Consider the following 18914-nt stretch of genomic DNA (forward strand, 5'->3'; position numbering starts at 1 on the left):
GACTGAATAAAAGCGATGGATTTCGCTAATATGGGCTAATAAATTAAAATGACGCCTAAAACCATATAAGAATGGTTACTTGATGATGACTTCGGTAAAGATACCCGATGGATGGGTAGGATTTTGAGCGAACGCGTAAACCAAGAAACGGGAACGCGGATTGAAAGTCAAAAGACTCGGAATGAGAGTTATAACAAAAAAAACGATGAAATTTTGCAAACATAAATTTTGATAACTATGTTCAACTATTTCAAAGTTGGACGAGTCGAATAAGGAACGAAGTTTGATGTTCACAAGTGATGAAATTTCACACGAACAAGTCAAACGAGTTAAACTAAGAATAACGTTTGATAATGTAAGTAAGCGCGGACCGAATAAATAGAAGCGCGAGATGTTAACAAATCTATATGAAGGGTTATGGGTAAGAATAGGAAGGAATAACGTAAACTAGTGAAACCGGAGAATTAAAAACATTAAGATAGAGAACCCGGGTAACGGGATGTAAAGAAATATAAGTATGAACCGGATAACGGTAAGTGTAGGACAAACTGACGTGTAAATGACATTAGAAGTCATAAAGTCGGAAAGATAATTCGAAATAAAACAAATATAGCCCTACACTACGGTCAAGGTCAAAGGAAATACAAAAGCGAAAATAAATTATTCTAAGCATAAAAAGGGTACCTTGACACCATCATTATATATACAGTTGAATAAAGACTCGAATAAAAGATGATCTACGGTATCATCATAACCTACGGAATTATAAGTAATGATAAGGTCTACGGGACCAAAAGTACCTACGGGTCACAAATAGAAACAAACTAATTGTCAGGGTCTCACCTTAAAAAGGTAAAAAGGTGAAAATCTAACTAAATATCCTACGAGGCTAAGTGAAAGAATCTACGGGTCATTTGGGTTAAGCGTGGGAACTAGTTATAATTCTCCGCATCAAATAATAATGGAAAGTAATAAATCCTCAGACGTAAATTTCTTGATGCAAGTAAACACACATAAGGCCGGAGATGGCAATATGGTATACCCGGGAGATGGTGTATAAGGTAACCGGTGACTAACAAGTTTAACCGCCAAAGTAAATAATCAATGGAGATAGCGGATTCAAGCTGAAAGTAACGGCCCACGAGTCCTTACACATGAAAGACGTACGCGTCAATATAAAAAAAAACTTTTGACCAAAAGAAATGGGTACCTTGAAAATGAAACTTGGTCCGTTTGATTAAACCAATGAACTACGTAAATAAGGTTTCGGGGACGAAACCTCTTTAAGGGGGGTAGACTTGTAACATCCCGAAAACGGGTTTGATATTTTAAACCCGGTAAATATAAGGAAACGGGTAAAGTACCGTTAGTGGTAAAAACTAGCCCGTAAATAAAAAAAATAATAATAACTAGGAATATATTTACCTAGTTATTAACATGTAGGTAAGTAATAGAATATGGAATTGTAGTCCTAAAACAATTAAAACTAAACTTGAGGGGCCAAAATTGTAACAAAGGAAACTTAATAATTATAAAAAAAAACACACAACACACACATGGTGTGTGTGTGGGGATCGATCTACAGGCGACCAAAAGGGGGTAAACCCTAGCTCATCAAACATCTTCAAATCTGAAAGGAAATTGGAGCTCAAACTCTTGAATAAACATGAATTAACGATCACCCAAGCTAGGGGATCGTAAGGTATGTCAAATTTTTGATGTTAATGAAGTTGTGAATTTTGGTTTACATTGCCATGTTTCGATTTAGGTATGAATCGTAGAGGCTATGGTCAAATTAGTGAAGTATGATTGCTTAGGAACAAACCCTAAGTAGAAACTTGAAGTAAATTGTTATGATTTAGGTGTTTGGGTGAATTACCACACCTAGCTAAGTGGGTTTTTGACTATATAGTGAAGATAATGATATATGTGTGCTTAGAATTATCATAATTGGTAGTTTAAGCGAGCAACTTGAATAAATTGTAAGTTCGAGTGAAAGCTCATGCATGACTTGAAATGGGGTTTTGAAAGTTTTGACGAAATTCTTGACATTGAAGTCCTTGCATGAAGTGTAAGGATTTAAAGATAGATAAAGATAGAATAGAGATTTAGAATCATCCTATTTGTTATATTCAAGAAGAGAATTCTTGAATAAGTGTTAAGATTGAATTAGTATATGTGTGTGAAATGGGTTTTTAATAAAAGTGTGAACTTTATGGAACTAGATGATTATATGATGTTTATTAACTATGTGGATGAATGTAGTTAGTGGCCTAAAAATAGCGCTTACCGAATAGTCAAAGAAATGCTTAAGTGAGTTCATCGAACTCAATTGTGCATTTCATACATTAAAATGGGACCGTTGACTTTTGAAAGTCAAACTGACCGTAAAACATGACCGAATGATAATTTGATAGAAAATACGTAAGGTGGAATAGTCGAGATTAATAATGACTAATCTAACCATCTTACGAATTATGATGATAGTTTGACGCTTGACAAGCTAGGTGGAGCATGGGAAGGAAGCGGATCATACAAGCTAAACATGAAGAAAAGCATAACCGAATGCAAGGTAAGTAAAGCTTACACCTATTTGTAGTATACGTATTTATTTTATAGGTGATAAGTACGACAACGGAATATATCCGTAATATGGGTCCGACATGAAACGAAATGAGTCGGAACGAATAAAACAATTAAAACCATGTATAACGGTGAAAAGGGCGGAATGGTAATTTAGTCATGAAATGACATTGGTAAAACGAGTTTTTGAAGGACAACTTTATAAGTAAGCCTAACGAATAAAGGATGTTTAGTAATTTTTATAGATTTTTATAAAGTTGTTTGACGACGTTTCGCGGATGTTTTGTCAATAAATTAGTTGTTGACAGCAACAGTTCCGCTACTTGCAGAAATTATTTCGAGGTCTTAACCATCGAGTTTTGACACGATATTTGACCAGAAGTTGGTTTACAAATAAAGGATGTTTAGTAATTTTTATAGATTTTTATAAAGTTGTTTTACGAAGTTTTCGCGGATGTTTTGTCAATAAATTAGTTGTTGACAGCAACAGTTCCGCTACTTGCAGAAATTATTTCGAGGTCTTAACCATCGAGTTTTGACACGATATTTGACCAGAAGTTGGTTTACAACATAAAGGATGTTTATTAATTTTTATAGATTTTTATAAAGTTGTTTGACGACGTTTTCGCGGATGTTTTGTCAATAAATTAGTTGTTGACAGCAACAGTTCCGTTACTTACAGAAATTATTTCGATGTCTTAAATATCGAGTTTTGACATGATATTTGGCCAGAAGTTGTTCAACAACATAAATAATGTTTGGTAAGTTTTATACATTTTAGACATAAGCCTTTTTGGGTCAAGTGCCTATAAACGGGTCTTTTCCGTAAAACAACCAACCGAAGTGTAGAATCCGGGAAAATCGGTCAAATATACTAAATCCACCACGAGTATAGTTGTGGTGAAATGTAAGTAGATAATTCAAATTTGGGAAAATGATGGGTGAAAAGAATGAGCGAAATTTAAACTTAAAAGTTTAAATTCTCTAAACGGGTCAAAACGAATTACGCGCATAACTTGGGTATTGGGTGCGTAATCCACAAAAGTTAAAAATCTGAAATAAAGATTTTGAATTAAATACTTTGGTGTATGATTTATGATTAACTAGAAACAAGTGTGTGATGTTATAGTCAAACGGGTCGAATAATCATATAAAGGATTTATAAGCCAATAGCTTATAATTCAGATTGTTATGCAAACCGATGTGATAAGCGGATCCGTAATTTAATTACGGACGCATGGGAAAAAGAATCACGCAAAACGGACTTGTAGATAAAAAGTTATGGCAATTTTGAAGATTGTTATTTTTGTAAAAATGGAGCTGGGCAAATATGCAGGTCCAGAGAATGGACCCGCTGGAAAACAGACTTCCCCGCAACACGCGACAGAATCCCTTAGTTTGGGCGCGACACGCAACAGATTAAAGGACGCCTTCCGCGTCACGCGGGAGGCATGAAATTGGAATTTTATTTTTATTCTCATTATTTGATATCGGAACTTGATTATACTTGTTTATATGTTGTCAAAACTAACCTTTAAGTTGGTTTTGATGTTAGGTAATGTAGGCGATACTCCGGACGACGGTCAAGCAACATGTCAAAGAACCGGACACAACACTTCTGAAGCTTCCGCGTTAATATATTTTGTTTTAACTAAATGTGAATATGTAACTCTTGATGTCACTTTTGTACGTCTTAAACTAGTGGGGATGTTAATCCTAAATACTCTAATCGTGTATGAATATTAAGTTAACAATTTATTTTTGTTAACCCGTATTTTACGCAAACTAAATGCGTATTTAGTAGTAAATTCATATTAAATTAATATGGGTGTTACACATGATATATGTGAAACAACTAAATTAATGTTTTGTCTGATATGAATCGAAATGCATGTTCATCTATTTATGATATTTTGTTCAAAGGGTAAAGAAAGAACCAATGCCACATAAGTTATCACAAATCAAATTCAACGACTAATTAAGATATAATCAACATTTTGCTCTGATACCACATGTTGATTATATCTATAAACATGGGTCAAAATATAGAACCTAATCATGTTTATTTAGTCATAACGTAAATATAGATACCAAGTTAGAGACACTTACTTGTGGGAGTGGTCACCTTTGAAGACGAAGATAAGGCCATGATTCCCGTTATGGTACCTTGGGTTGATGGATCACCTTTGAGAGATTTTTTTTTAGTATTTTAGTATTGGTGTTCTTGTAGAGTTTTTTTATCACCACTTATAATCAATATATAAAGATCAATGATTAATGGCCATAAATAGTGACCCGTTATAAAAACTCTATGTATTCTCTATTAATGGTACCTAAAGGGAAATCATAATTGCCCCTTGAACTAATCAATATTTACAATTACTACCATCAAATAATTATCAGGGACTAGTTATGTCATATTGGTAATGTTACCAAATGATCCGTGAGGCCACATCAACGGGTTATTTCTAACACGCAATCCTACCAAATTTAAGTTTTAAGGACTTTGAAGATTGTGTTTTCGTTTTAGATCTGCTAGATGATATAGAATATGTGATGTATCAGTCTAAAATTTGAATAAATGATTAATTATATGAAAATTGATCATGAGCAGCCTGTCCTGCCTTATATGGAAAACAATAGAAAGATAGATCTACTGGGGTTATACTTGAGCGTGAAGAGAGATGGTAGTCATCAAGAAGTTTCACTGAACAATACATGGGCACTAATCAGAAAGGAGATGGGATTCGAATGGGAAGAGGGTTATATGATGGGAGTTACTTATGCTGCTTACTTGGATGTACTTGAATACAACTACAGGAAATACAAGATTAAAGAAAAGGCCAATGCATCAGAAACAAAACAGGATGAGGCAGGAAATTCATAGAAGCAGGAGTGAAGATAGGATCCATGAAAAAAGATCAAGAATGTAGGAGGCTAATAGGGAAGCAAAAGCATATAGAGGAAGTGACTGGCGCGTGATGAAAAGACTTGGAAAATGCAAGATATTTGATTTTAATCAAGTGAAGAAAGCCGTGAATGTAGCAAACAACTCACTCCCTGGAAGACCAACTCGTTAATAAATTTAAGTTTAGGGGGTAGTGTTAGAAAGATTGTAGGATCGATTGCTGACCCGAACGAGTCGTTCAGAGGTTGTCTCTTGCAATTCAGATGCGGAATAATAAGAAAAGCAAGTAGATATAGCTTGTTCTTCTTCCTAACTGCTTGTTTTACTGATTTGAAACAATTTACAGCTCAATCTTCACACCGGCAGAGCTTCGGCGTGGAATACAAGGCATGACTACTGAGGATCGCTCAAAGACCTCTATATATATAGTGGTTTGGAACCGCTCATATGGACATGTACATATGAGCGATCTAGACTTGACCACAAAAGCGATCCACCATTGACAGATAAGCGACCCAAGACTTCTATGACCCTATGAGCGATCCATGCTCCTAAAACCTATACAGACTCCTGTTTTCTCGTAAAACGTGCCCTATGCTATACAATACAATGCAAGACCTGATCCTAGACACCTAGACGGAATCAACAGATGTAGTGCACCAACAGACTCCCCCTCAGATGTTGATGGAGTCGCCAACACACCTTTACTTCAAAGCTGTGTCTTCACATCTTCAGTCTTGATCAGTCTCTGGGCTTTCTCTATTTTCAATCTTCAGACTCCCCATCTCAATTCACTGGCATTCTTTTGTTCTTCAGTAATATCTTCAGGATCAATGCCTGGCTATAAAATCTCTAATTCAATTGATCAGATCTCTTGATTCCTTAAGTTCATCAGCATCAACAGTTGACATGATCTTTAGAATCATACTCTGATCTTCACAAGCTTTCAGAATCTATCAATCTGACTCTAACCGAAATCTTCAAAATTGATTTCCAGGATCGAAACTTGGCTACCTGCACAATCTCAACCTAGAAATAAATTTCTTTCACTAACATTTCAAATCACTATATACTAACACATAACTTTCCTCAAAACAATTTATGATGAACCACTTGAAGAAGGTTATATTTAACGAAAACAGTTAGATTTACACAAACACTCCCCCTCAAATTTTGTTCATCATGTTTAGCACTCGGAATTTTGAAAATCAGTTTTCCAACATCTGTTGTCGAAAATCTTTTTTTTTAAATTATGCTAAAACACACACAAAATCTTTTTGGATTTTCTGAAAGACATTATCTGACTCCACTTCAAAAACATACAGAAATGTAATATTTACAGACAATATTTTTTGTGAGTTCGTGCAAGAGGATCATATCAGTTTATGAGACAAATCACCAACACCGTTAAGCTTGATTTCATTTTAAGCTTTAAACAATTTACCTAGATTGTCAGTATGTTTGTCCTCTTAAATTCTCAACACAAATTTCAATCGATTCGAGATACGATATTAATGTTTTAGATACTTAAACTTAATTGTGTATCACTCCACTTGAATATACTCCCGTATCCAGATCCCAAATATTCAGTCTTACAGGTGAATATACCACAGCTGATATCTGTAAAGGGGTTAAATGCGAAACCGTGAGAGCTCAGGTCAGAACTTCCGTTCAGCAGAGAGATGACGGCTCGACTTTTGGTGGGTCCCCTTTAGAGGATCTTTTTGCATTTCAACAGCAGCGACTATCAATTTTATTGTTTCATCAGCATGCTGAGGGCGAAGCTTATGTTTCAAAGCTTTAGCAGAAAGTATTATCCGGGGACTAGGTCAGTATTTCCATACAGCAGAAGTCCCAGGATAATACCCTAGATATCACTGAGTATAAAGACCTAGTATCTCAGAATATGGGACCTTTCAAACAAGATTTCGGGGGTTACCCATATATTCAAGAATAGTTACCCACGAATTAAGCAAGTTTGAATTTAGGTTTATATCTCGTTTCAATTTACTAAATGTGCGAAAATCTACTGACACATCCGCAGTAAGATTGTTTAACACTTTTTAACATTACATTTCTTTAGCGTGCCGTGATAGTCCACTGATGTACTATCATTTCCTCTTTTTTCGCAACAAAAACTCATTTTCGAATTTTATCATGTTTTTGGCTTTTTCAAATTTTCAAATGTTTTTGGATTTTCTGAAATAATTTCCCTACTCCCCCTAAAATGCAAACACATTTAAAAGAAAATTTGAAAACTTCTAGACTCATAAAAACAAACTGTACAGAAACTTGACAACTGACACTGAATCACATCAAATCGCCATTCACTAGGCATAAACAATCTGAACTCCCCCTATCACAAACCATTTTCTTATTTAGATTTCAAAACACTTAAGTTTGTTTTAATCGAAATGACTTTTTCGGAAAATGAATTTGTGTTGATAACAACCACTTGTAGGTTTATCAATTTTAAGAACGGGGATGTGGTTCATCATCTTGTCTATCTTTTGCCATAAATAGTAAATCAAGTACAATTTAATGTCCCTGATTTACCATTTGCATTTAATAACCTTCTGTACCACTTGTAAATGTAATTACTTCAAAGTATCCAAACATCTCAAAATTTAACCACAAATACCACTTGTGGGATCAAGATTACCAAATGTAGATACCCAAAAACTACCAATTGTAGGAATGTTACGTCTACATCACCATTTTACCAATCAAAATGTCGATTCCTGCTTCGCAATTAACCACCTGGAAGCTCCGGCGTAGTCCTTCAACCTGCAAACATCCAAACATTTCAAAAATTTACAAACAAACTTCTCAAATACTAGAAAGATGCCGATTCCTGATCCACGATATAAACTTGGGATCTCCGGCATAGTCCTTCGACTATTCTGGGAAACAAACTTCCCTCCAAGTCTTCTCAGACTTGAGGGCTTTCAACTCTTCAGCTATAGGGTTGTATGTCGCCTTTTTAGTGGCATAAAAATCTTTTACCCCCTTTGCATTCCCAGTTAACATTTTCCCAAATATTTTCTTAACATTTCCGTTGAATGTTTTCTCGACATCAAATTCCTTTTCATCATCATAAAATTGATTTGAAATTTCAATTTGACCAATTTTCTTTTTAACTTCCTCAAACTTCAGTGATGGAAAAACATCATCATTCACTGAAATTTTCTTCACAACTTGTGGCTCTTCTGGCTTTGTGGAACCAGATTCATCGCCGACTTTTTCTTCTACCTTTTTTGCAACCCACACTTGGTTGTCTTTTCCCTTCCTTTGGTAAAAATGTTTCTTTGAACATTCTCCAACCTCATTTTTCGAATTTTCAAAAATTTTAGATTTTTCAACAACTTTTTCTTTCAACTTATGAGAAACTCCCTGTTTTGCTTTGATATCTTTTGAACAATCCGATGCAATGTGACCAGCTTCATTGCATTTAAAACAGGTTTGAGCATTTCTCGGATGAAACACTCCAGTTCCATTCCTTCTCCTCTCAGCAAGAAACTCTTTGTTAGACTGTCTCCAAAATGGTTTCAGCTGTTCATCTTCCGAGCTTCCACCTGATACAAATTCAGTGTTTGATTTAGAATTTTTCTCATTTTTATGATTTTCTGGTGGAACAAAACCTAAACCTTTCTTTTTGTAACTACGATTTTGATTGGGTTTCTTTGAAAAACCTGGACTAAAATTGTAACCTTTTTTCTTGTTTAGACGTTGTTGAACTCTAGAAGTATATTTTTAGGTTTATCAAAACTTTTCAAAACTTTTAATTCAGGAATATTAACCACTATTAGTTTAAAAGTTTTGTTGATTAATTCTGTTTTGATACTCATTATCGGAAACTCTTTGTTGTAATATAATTTGTCAGAACCATTCAAAGTATACACAAATTCGAAGGTTTCATCATTCAAATCTGCCTTTGATGTCACACCCCCAAATTCCACCTGCGGAGTACCATCCGCTTGAGGGCGTGACTGACCAGGATCCAGCCACCAATTATACTGAGCATTGATTAATAGTAGAAATATTTGCTATCCAAAGTAGTTAGCAACATCGCAGTTTTAAGTTTGATAATTAGATTAAAAAAAACAGCGGAAGCATAAACCAAATAGTTTTAAAGACAGTTCATAGTTCAAGATAATTAAAACCCAACACACGGGTTTTGACGACCACTACACGTTCCCAAGCTGCGAGCTCCTGAGTTACTGGTTACCTGCAAAGCATGCCGTAAGGTGTCAACAATAATGTTGAGCGAGTTCACTAGTTGTCCAGTTTTAATTACCAAAAACTTGTTTCACCAGTTAATTTATCCGTTTATACATGCCATGGGGAGCTACCCCAAAAGTTAGCGACTAAACTGTTTTTCCAATACCGAACACTAGGTAACCGTTTGCGTTTCCGCAGGATGCCCCGATGCCAATGTTCTATCATCATTGACGGATGCCTGAGTACATTAGTTCACGACCGATCCCATACCATGGCACGGTGTGAGGTTGGTAAGACCTAAATAGCGCTATCAACTAATAACCCGTTCGCCTGGCCCCGGCGACTAATCGGTATTATGTAGTAGGGACTTGAGTGATAGAGTTTCGTTTAGTGCCGTTTGTTGCAATCCGTATAAACAGTAATTAACTAAAGGTTCCCAATAACAAGGGAAGAAAAGTAAGTTGTATCCCTCATAAGGGGATAGTGTTGTTTGTAGTTCCGTTTCCCAAACCACCGGGAACGCATGCTTTAGGTTGTGAACTCACCTTGGGTTGCTCGGTAGATTAAATACCCGGGTCAATCACGTTGGTCACCACGTCCTAGCATGGTTACCAAATATAGGTCAAGTTGGGGTACAAGTAATCACATATAGCAAACACGTATAGACACACTTAGCATGCATACATTCAAACAGTTGGGTTATTGGGCCTGCCCTAACATTTTCACAAACAAACAGTAACAGAAACACATGCAGCCCAGTCAACAGATAGCCCAACAAGTCGTGGCCCAATAACACGTAGGCAGCCCAGTCGAGACAAGGGTGGTCTCGACTCGAGAATACACGGTCTCGAGTCGCAACCGGGAGATCTCGAAGGATCACGTTTTGGTCTCGAGTGTGTTGCTTGCGAGTCGCAATCTCAGGAGTCTTGAGCCCAGTCTCGAGTCAAGATCATGTCGTCTTGAGTCGAGACTTAGTCGGTCTCGAGTCCCTGAAGCCCGTCTCGGTTCATCATGCTTTGGTCTCGAGTCGCAACCAAGGGTTCCGACTCGCAACCACAGTTACGTGCACCAGAATCCTTCTAGAACCTGTCCAATGTACTAGCCAATAGAATTTCATATTTGTGATAATGTGTACTAACCAATAACATTCCACCAACATGTTTTCTTGTCCGGTTATCAACCAAAATGGATCAAATAACATGATTTTCAAATATTTTTGTGACATTCATATTGTTCTTCATATTATTCATCATATTATCAAGCAATCACATTTACTAAGATTCAAACATTCATTTTCAGTTATGCATATCATTCGGTATCAAAACCATCTAACCAAACATCTAACATCAATTGGATAACATAGCCGTTTAACAACTCATCTTAACAAAATCGGATAACACAACCAAGCAATTATGAGCAAGATAGCTAAGATAGAAGGATCACTCTAACACTTCACATAATCCGAATGGTTCTAATCCTCTTTTTACCCAACCGTTCACATACAAAACATGAAGGAACATGGTTAATCAAGCAAAACATGTTACTCATATCATCAAACAAGCATCTTTACATAACCATCATACACAACAAACAATCTTTAAACATTCAACCAAAAGAGATACTAACCGACTAGACTTAAGGTGTGAGATTATGATGAACAAGCTTCAAATTGAGAATGATGAGCTAGAACCGAGAGTCCTTGGTTGAATCCGAGAGAAGGAGATGGGAGGAGGTTTGTGATGATGTTGCTAGGGTTTTAGTGAGGGAGAGGTAGAGAGTGTGAGAGTGAAATGAGGGAGAGTGTTTGCAAAAATCGTAAAGGTTGGTCACCCTCAAGGGTTTTATACCCGTCTCGAGTGGGTTGAGGGCTCCCGAATGGGCTTCTCGGTTGCATGGCCCAACCGGCCCGCTTGTTACTGTTCACTCAAGACCGGGAGTGGTCTCGAGTCGGATCCTTGGGGTCTCGACTCACTTGCAATATACACACATATATATATAACGTACATACATACAACACATAATAACAGAAAATCCATAGTTTTCATTTAATAATATACGTACACGCAATGTTACATCAAGAAGGTTGCCCGGGAAAACCCGAAGTGTCACATTATCCCCAAGTTTTAAGAACTTTCGTCCCGAAAGTTAAGGTAGTCACTGTCAAGCTAGTATAAGTGAGAACGTTTCAACGGGGTGTCACATCATCCGCCCGTTAGTTTGGAATTTCGTCCCGAAATTCGGTTGTAGCTTCGGTTCTGGGGTTTTCGTTTGGGAACAACTGGGGATACTTGTGCTTCATCTGGTCTTCCCGCTCCCAGGTAAACTCTGGGCCACGTCGCGAGTTCCAACGGACTCGTACAAGAGGTATCTGGCTACGTTTGAGGGTTTTGATCTCTCGATCCGTGATTTCAATCGGTTCCTCAGTAAAGTGTAGCTGTTCGTCGATAGCTAGTTCCTTAAAAGGAATTACGAGTGTTTCATCTGACAGACACTTCTTCAGATTAGACACGTGAAAGACGTTGTGCACCGCACTCAGTTCTTCAGGCAGATTCAATCTATAAGCAACCTTACCGATTCTCTCGGTAATTTCGAATGGTCCAATATATCGCGGATTAAGCTTGCCCCGTTTACCAAAGCGTACCACACCCTTCCAGGGTGAGACTTTAAGTAGAACCCGGTCACCGACCTGGAATTCTAGTGGTTTCCTGCGCTTATCAGCGTAGTCTTTCTGACGGTCACGAGCTGCCGCCATGCGTTGTCTGATCTGGGCAATCTTTTCCGTTGTGTCTACCACCAGTTCTGGGCCCGTAATTTGACTATCACCGACTTCCGCCCAGCAGAGAGGTGATCGGCATTTACGACCGTACAATGCCTCAAAAGGTGCTGCCTGAATGCTAGTGTGGTAGCTGTTATTGTAGGAGAATTCCACTAGCGGTAGATGCTTCTCCCAATTCTTGCCAAAATCGATCACACATGCTCTAAGCATGTCTTCTAGGGTTTGGATGGTGCGTTCGGACTGTCCATCCATTTGCGGGTGATAAGCGGTGCTCATGTCCAAACGTGAGCCAAAGGATTTGTGCGTAGCTTGCCACAATTCCGAAGTAAAACGAGCGTCTCGGTCGGAAATAATTGAGGTTGGCACCCCGTGCCTCGAAACTACTTCCTTTAAGTAGACTTCCGCCAAGGTAGAAAACTTGTCTGTTTCCCTAATAGCCAAAAAGTGTGCGGACTTGGTCAATCGATCTACTATTACCCAAATAGTGTCATTTCCGCGTTGAGACCTAGGTAGCCCTGTAACAAAATCCATGGAAATTTGCTCCCATTTCCATTTTGGGATTTCTGGTTGTTGGAGTAGGCCTACTGGTTTCTGGTACTCTGTCTTGACTCTTGCGCAAGTCAAACATTTGCTGACATATGTTGCTATGTGGGCCTTCATGCCAGGCCACCAATATGTAGTCCTTAAGTCATGGTACATCTTATCCGAGCCAGGATGTACTGAGTAACGGGACTTATAGGCTTCGTCCATCACGAGTTCACGTAAATCTCCATAGAGTGGAACCCAAATGCGCCCTGTTACATAGTAAGCGCCATCTTCTTTCTGTTCTAGTCGCTGTCTCGATCCTCGCAGGGACTCAGCCCTGATGTTTTCCGGTTTCAACGCTTCAACCTGAGCATTTCGAATCTGGGTAGGGAGGTTAGACTGGATGGTAAGTTGTAATGCTCGCACGTGCTTGGGCATAGTGTCCTTTCGGCTTAGGGCGTCTGCCACGACATTGGCCTTGCCCGGATGGTACTTGATGGCGCATTCGTAGTCATTCAAGAGTTCGACCCATCGACGTTGTCGCATGTTTAATTCCTTTTGCCTAAAGATATGCTCGAGACTCCTGTGATCGGTGTAAATAGTGCACTTGGTACCGTACAGGTAATGTCTCCATATCTTAAGAGCAAAAATCACTGCTCCCAGTTCCAAGTCATGCGTGGTGTAGTTTCTTTCATGCGTCTTAAGTTGTCGAGAAGCGTAGGCAATAACTTTCTCGCGTTGCATCAACACGCAACCGAGCCCATGGATAGACGCATCGCAGTAAACCACAAAGTCGTCAGTGCCTTCAGGTAACGAGAGAATAGGAGCACTACAGAGGTTATCCTTTAGCCTTTGAAAGGCCGACTCCTGAGCTTCATTCCACTTGTAAGCAATGCCTTTCTGAGTGAGAGTCGTGAGGGGTTGAGCTATCTTCGAGAATCCCTTGATGAATCTGCGGTAGTATCCTGCCAATCCCAAGAATTGGCGAACTTCGGTTGGCGTCTTGGGCGTAGGCCAATTCTTTATCGAGTCTATCTTAGCAGGGTCGACATGAATCCCGTCCTTATTGACCACATGCCCAAGGAAATGGACCTCTCGAAGCCAGAAGTCACACTTCGAGAATTTGGCGTACAATTGCTCATTGCGTAAGAGTTCGAGGATAAGGCGTAGGTGTCGTTCATGCTCTTCTTGATTTTTCGAGTAGATCAGGATGTCGTCGATAAACACAATCACGAATTTGTCGAGGTATGGCTTACACACTCGGTTCATGAGATCCATAAAAACCGCAGGCGCGTTAGTCATTCCGAAAGGCATGACGAGGAACTCGTAATGACCGTAACGAGTTCTGAACGCAGTCTTGGAGATGTCTTCATTACGAACTCTCAGCTGATGATAGCCTGATCGCAGGTCAATCTTAGAATAGTAGCTCGATCCTTGCAACTGATCGAACAGGTCGTCGATGCGTGGGAGAGGGTAACGATTCTTGATGGTAACCTTGTTCAACTCACGGTAGTCGATGCACATTCGGAATGTGCCATCCTTCTTCTTAACAAAGAGTACTGGTGCTCCCCAGGGTGATGAACTAGGACGGATAAATCCTTTATCCAATAGTTCCTGTAATTGCGTAGAGAGTTCCTTCAGTTCTGCAGGGGCTAGTCGATAAGGCGCACGAGCTATGGGTGCTGCTCCGGGAGCTAGCTCGATTTGGAATTCGACCTGACGGTGGGGAGGGAGTCCAGGTAGTTCCTCAGGAAATACTTCGGGGTAGTCACGTACTACAGGAAAATCTTCGATCCTCTTTTCCTTTTCGTGGGTGTCGGTGACAAGTGCTAGGATAGCGGTGTGACCTTTTTGTAAACACTTCTGGGCTTTTAGAAGCGAGATAACGCCTGTGACTTATCCGCCTTTGTTACCTTGAACGATGAGGGGTTTGCCAGAACGACGAGGAATACGAACTGCTTTCTCTTGACAGAGGATCTCAGCGCGATGTTTGGATAACCAATCCATACCGATGACGACATCGAAGCTTCCAAGTTTGACAGGGAAAAGATCGATACTAAACATCTGACCAGACAATTCTAGTTTGCAGTCGTGGATCACGTGCGAGGCCTCGATGTTCCTACCATTGGCTATCTTGACGACGTGCTTAGAACTTAATAATGCAGGCGGGTGCTTAAGTTTCTTACTAATACGAAGGGATACATAACTAGCATCGGCTCCGGAATCAAATAACACAGAAACATAACGATCATCAAGTAGGAACTTACCCGCCACGACGTTGGGGTCATTCCTTGCTTCTCCAGCTCCAATCACAAAAGCTCTTCCCCTTGCACCATTCCCAGCATTGTTGTTTTGCTCATTGTTCCCAGCTCCCTGGTTGTTGTTGCGATTCTGATTCAGTTCAGGGCAATCCTTTCGCATGTGCCCTGTTGCCCCACATTTAAAACATCCGCGGTTGTTTCCCTGCTGCTGTTGCTGTTGGGGTTGTTGCTGATTCTGCCTTGCCGGGAACTGACTTCTACAATCCTTGGCTTCATGCCCCATCTTGTTGCATCGCTGGCACTGACCTTTGTTACATGCCCCATTGTGGTGCCTGTTACACTTGTTGCACTTAGGGTAGCTTCCCCGGTAGCCACCTTGTTGCTGAGGGCCTTTGTTGTTCTCAGTTTTCCTTTGCTGGGCTGGGGCCTGAGTAGAATTAGCATCCTTGCCCTGATTTCCATCCCACTTTCGTTTGCCATCACTAGAAGTTCCTTCCGCAACACTGATCCCTTTGGGCAACCTGCCCTCTTCCACAGCCTGGTTGGTGAGTTTGTGGGCAAGACGAACCACAGGCTGTATGGTAGTGAGGTTGGCCGAGGTCACATGGTTCCTGATTTCTGGGACTAAGCCTTTGATGTACAATTCGATCCTTCGATACATGGGTCGGGACATGTTTGGGCAAAGTGCAGCATAGTCGTTGGACAGATTGGTGTAGGTCTCAATCTCTGACCCAACCATCTTGAGACCATAGTACTCGTCCTCGAGTTTGTGGATGTCATCCCTGTGACAATACTCTTCCTTAATCATATCCTTGAAATCTTCCCATGCAGTAGCATTAGCAGTCTCCAAACCAAGCATTTGAATTTGCGCCTTCCACCACGAAAGCGCGCTTCCCTCAAGGGTACCAGTAGCAAACTTTACCCAATTAGCTGGGGGACATTCGCAGACAGCAAAGACAGCTTCGACCTTCTCGATCCAGTGCAGTAGCCCTATGGCACCCTCAGTGCCATTGAAAGGAAGAGGTTTGCAATCCATGAAGGTCTTGAAAGTACAAACACGTGGTTGCACAGGTGCATGCTGACCTCCAGGGTGAGCTGCGAAAGCTGCAGCCACTGTGTTGATCAGGTTAGTGAACTGAGCCTGAGTCATGTTGACGTTTCCTCGTCCGCGTCCACTCATTGTCTTCATAGCCAGAAAACATAGTATGAGTGTGATGTCGTAACATAGTGAGAATGAGATAGAAGAGGGGAGGCGTATCTATCTAATTAAGCAAACTAGTACGTATAGTAGAGTAGAAAGCATAAGACAAACAAGCAAGTAAACATGGGTCCGAGCTATAAGGTCAGATAAGTCGAGTCTTGCACTTGGAGTGTAGTGTCGTCACGAGTCACGGGTTATAGTCTGGTTTTTCTCAAAAAGATTTTCCCCCTTTTTAAAACCAAGTTCACTATAACCAATGGCTCTGATACCAATCTGTCACACCCCCAAATTCCACCTGCGGAGTACCATCCGCTTGAGGGCGTGACTGACCAGGATCCAGCCACCAATTATACTGAGCATTGATTAATAGTAGAAATATTTGCTATCCAAAGTAGTTAGCAACATCGTAGTTTTAAGTTCGATAATTAGATTAAACAAAACAGCGGAAGCATAAACCAAATAGTTTTAAAGACAGTTCATAGTTCAAGATAATTAAAACCCAACACACGGGTTTTGACGACCACTACACGTTCCCAAGCTGCGAGCTCCTGAGTTACTGGTTACCTGCAAAGCATGCCGTAAGGTGTCAACAATAATGTTGAGCGAGTTCACTAGTTGTCCAGTTTTAATTACCAAAAACTTGTTTCACCAGTTAATTTATCCGTTTATACATGCCATGGGGAGCTACCCCAAAAGTTAGCGACTAAACTGTTTTTCCAATACCGAACACTAGGTAACCGTTTGCGTTTCCGCAGGATGCCCCGATGCCAATGTTCTATCATCATTGACGGATGCCTGAGTACATTAGTTCACGACCGATCCCATACCATGGCACGGTGTGAGGTTGGTAAGACCTAAATAGCGCTATCAACTAATAACCCGTTCGCCTGGCCCCGGCGACTAATCGGTATTATGTAGTAGGGACTTGAGTGATAGAGTTTCGTTTAGTGCCGTTTGTTGCAATCCGTATAAACAGTAATTAACTAAAGGTTCCCAATAACAAGGGAAGAAAAGTAAGTTGTATCCCTCATAAGGGGATAGTGTTGTTTGTAGTTCCGTTTCCCAAACCACCGGGAACGCATGCTTTAGGTTGTGAACTCACCTTGGGTTGCTCGGTAGATTAAATACCCGGGTCAATCACGTTGGTCACCACGTCCTAGCATGGTTACCAAATATAGGTCAAGTTGGGGTACAAGTAATCACATATAGCAAACACGTATAGACACACTTAGCATGCATACATTCAAACAGTTGGGTTATTGGGCCTGCCCTAACATTTTCACAAACAAACAGTAACAGAAACACATGCAGCCCAGTCAACAGATAGCCCAACAAGTCGTGGCCCAATAACACGTAGGCAGCCCAGTCGAGACAAGGGTGGTCTCGACTCGAGAATACACGGTCTCGAGTCGCAACCGGGAGATCTCGAAGGATCACGTTTTGGTCTCGAGTGTGCTGCTTGCGAGTCGCAATCTCAGGAGTCTCGAGCCCAGTCTCGAGTCAAGATCATGTCGTCTCGAGTCGAGACTTTGTCGGTCTCGAGTCCCTGAAGCCCATCTCGGTTCATCATGCTTTGGTCTCGAGTCGCAACCAAGGGTTCCGACTCGCAACCACAGTTACGTGCACCAGAATCCTTCTAGAACCTGTCCAATGTACTAGCCAATAGAATTTCATATTTGTGATAATGTGTACTAACCAATAACATTCCACCAACATGTTTTCTTGTCCGGTTATCAACCAAAATGGATCAAATAACATGATTTTCAAATATTTTTGTGACATTCATATTGTTCTTCATATTATTCATCATATTATCAAGCAATCACATTTACTAAGATTCAAACATTCATTTTCAGTTATGCATATCATTCGGTATCAAAACCATCTAACCAAACATCTAACATCAATTGGATAACATAGCCGTTTAACAACTCATCTTAACAAAATCGGATAACACAACCAAGCAATTATGAGCAAGATAGCTAAGATAGAAGGATCACTCTAACACTTCACATAATCCGAATGGTTCTAATCCTCTTTTTACCCAACCGTTCACATACAAAACATGAAGGAGCATGGTTAATCAAGCAAAACATGTTACTCATATCATCAAACAAGCATCTTTACATAACCATCATACACAACAAACAATCTTTAAACATTCAACCGAAAGAGATACTAACCGGCTAGACTTAAGGTGTGAGATTATGATGAACAAGCTTCAAATTGAGAATGATGAGCTAGAACTGAGAGTCCTTGGTTGAATCCGAGAGAAGGAGATGGGAGGAGGTTTGTGATGATGTTGCTAGGGTTTTAGTGAGGGAGAGGTAGAGTGTGTGAGAGTGAAATGAGGGAGAGTGTTTGCAAAAATGGTAAAGGTTGGTCACCCTCAAGGGTTTTATACCTGTCTCGAGTGGGTTGAGGGCTCCCGAATGGGCT

General features: G+C 40.0%; 1 long non-coding RNA gene across 1 annotated transcript; it reads left to right on the forward strand.

Moving 5' to 3' along the window:
* Positions 1 to 1568: 1568 nt before the first annotated feature.
* LOC110902654 lies at positions 1569 to 4347 on the forward strand. The gene is made up of 3 exons (XR_002571307.2): positions 1569 to 1702; positions 2488 to 2572; positions 4139 to 4347. It is a non-coding gene; the product is annotated as an uncharacterized LOC110902654 (long non-coding RNA).
* Positions 4348 to 18914: the final 14567 nt, after the last annotated feature.

The sequence above is a fragment of the Helianthus annuus genome, chromosome 2, assembly GCF_002127325.2.
Source record: "Helianthus annuus cultivar XRQ/B chromosome 2, HanXRQr2.0-SUNRISE, whole genome shotgun sequence".
NCBI lineage: Eukaryota > Viridiplantae > Streptophyta > Magnoliopsida > Asterales > Asteraceae > Helianthus > Helianthus annuus.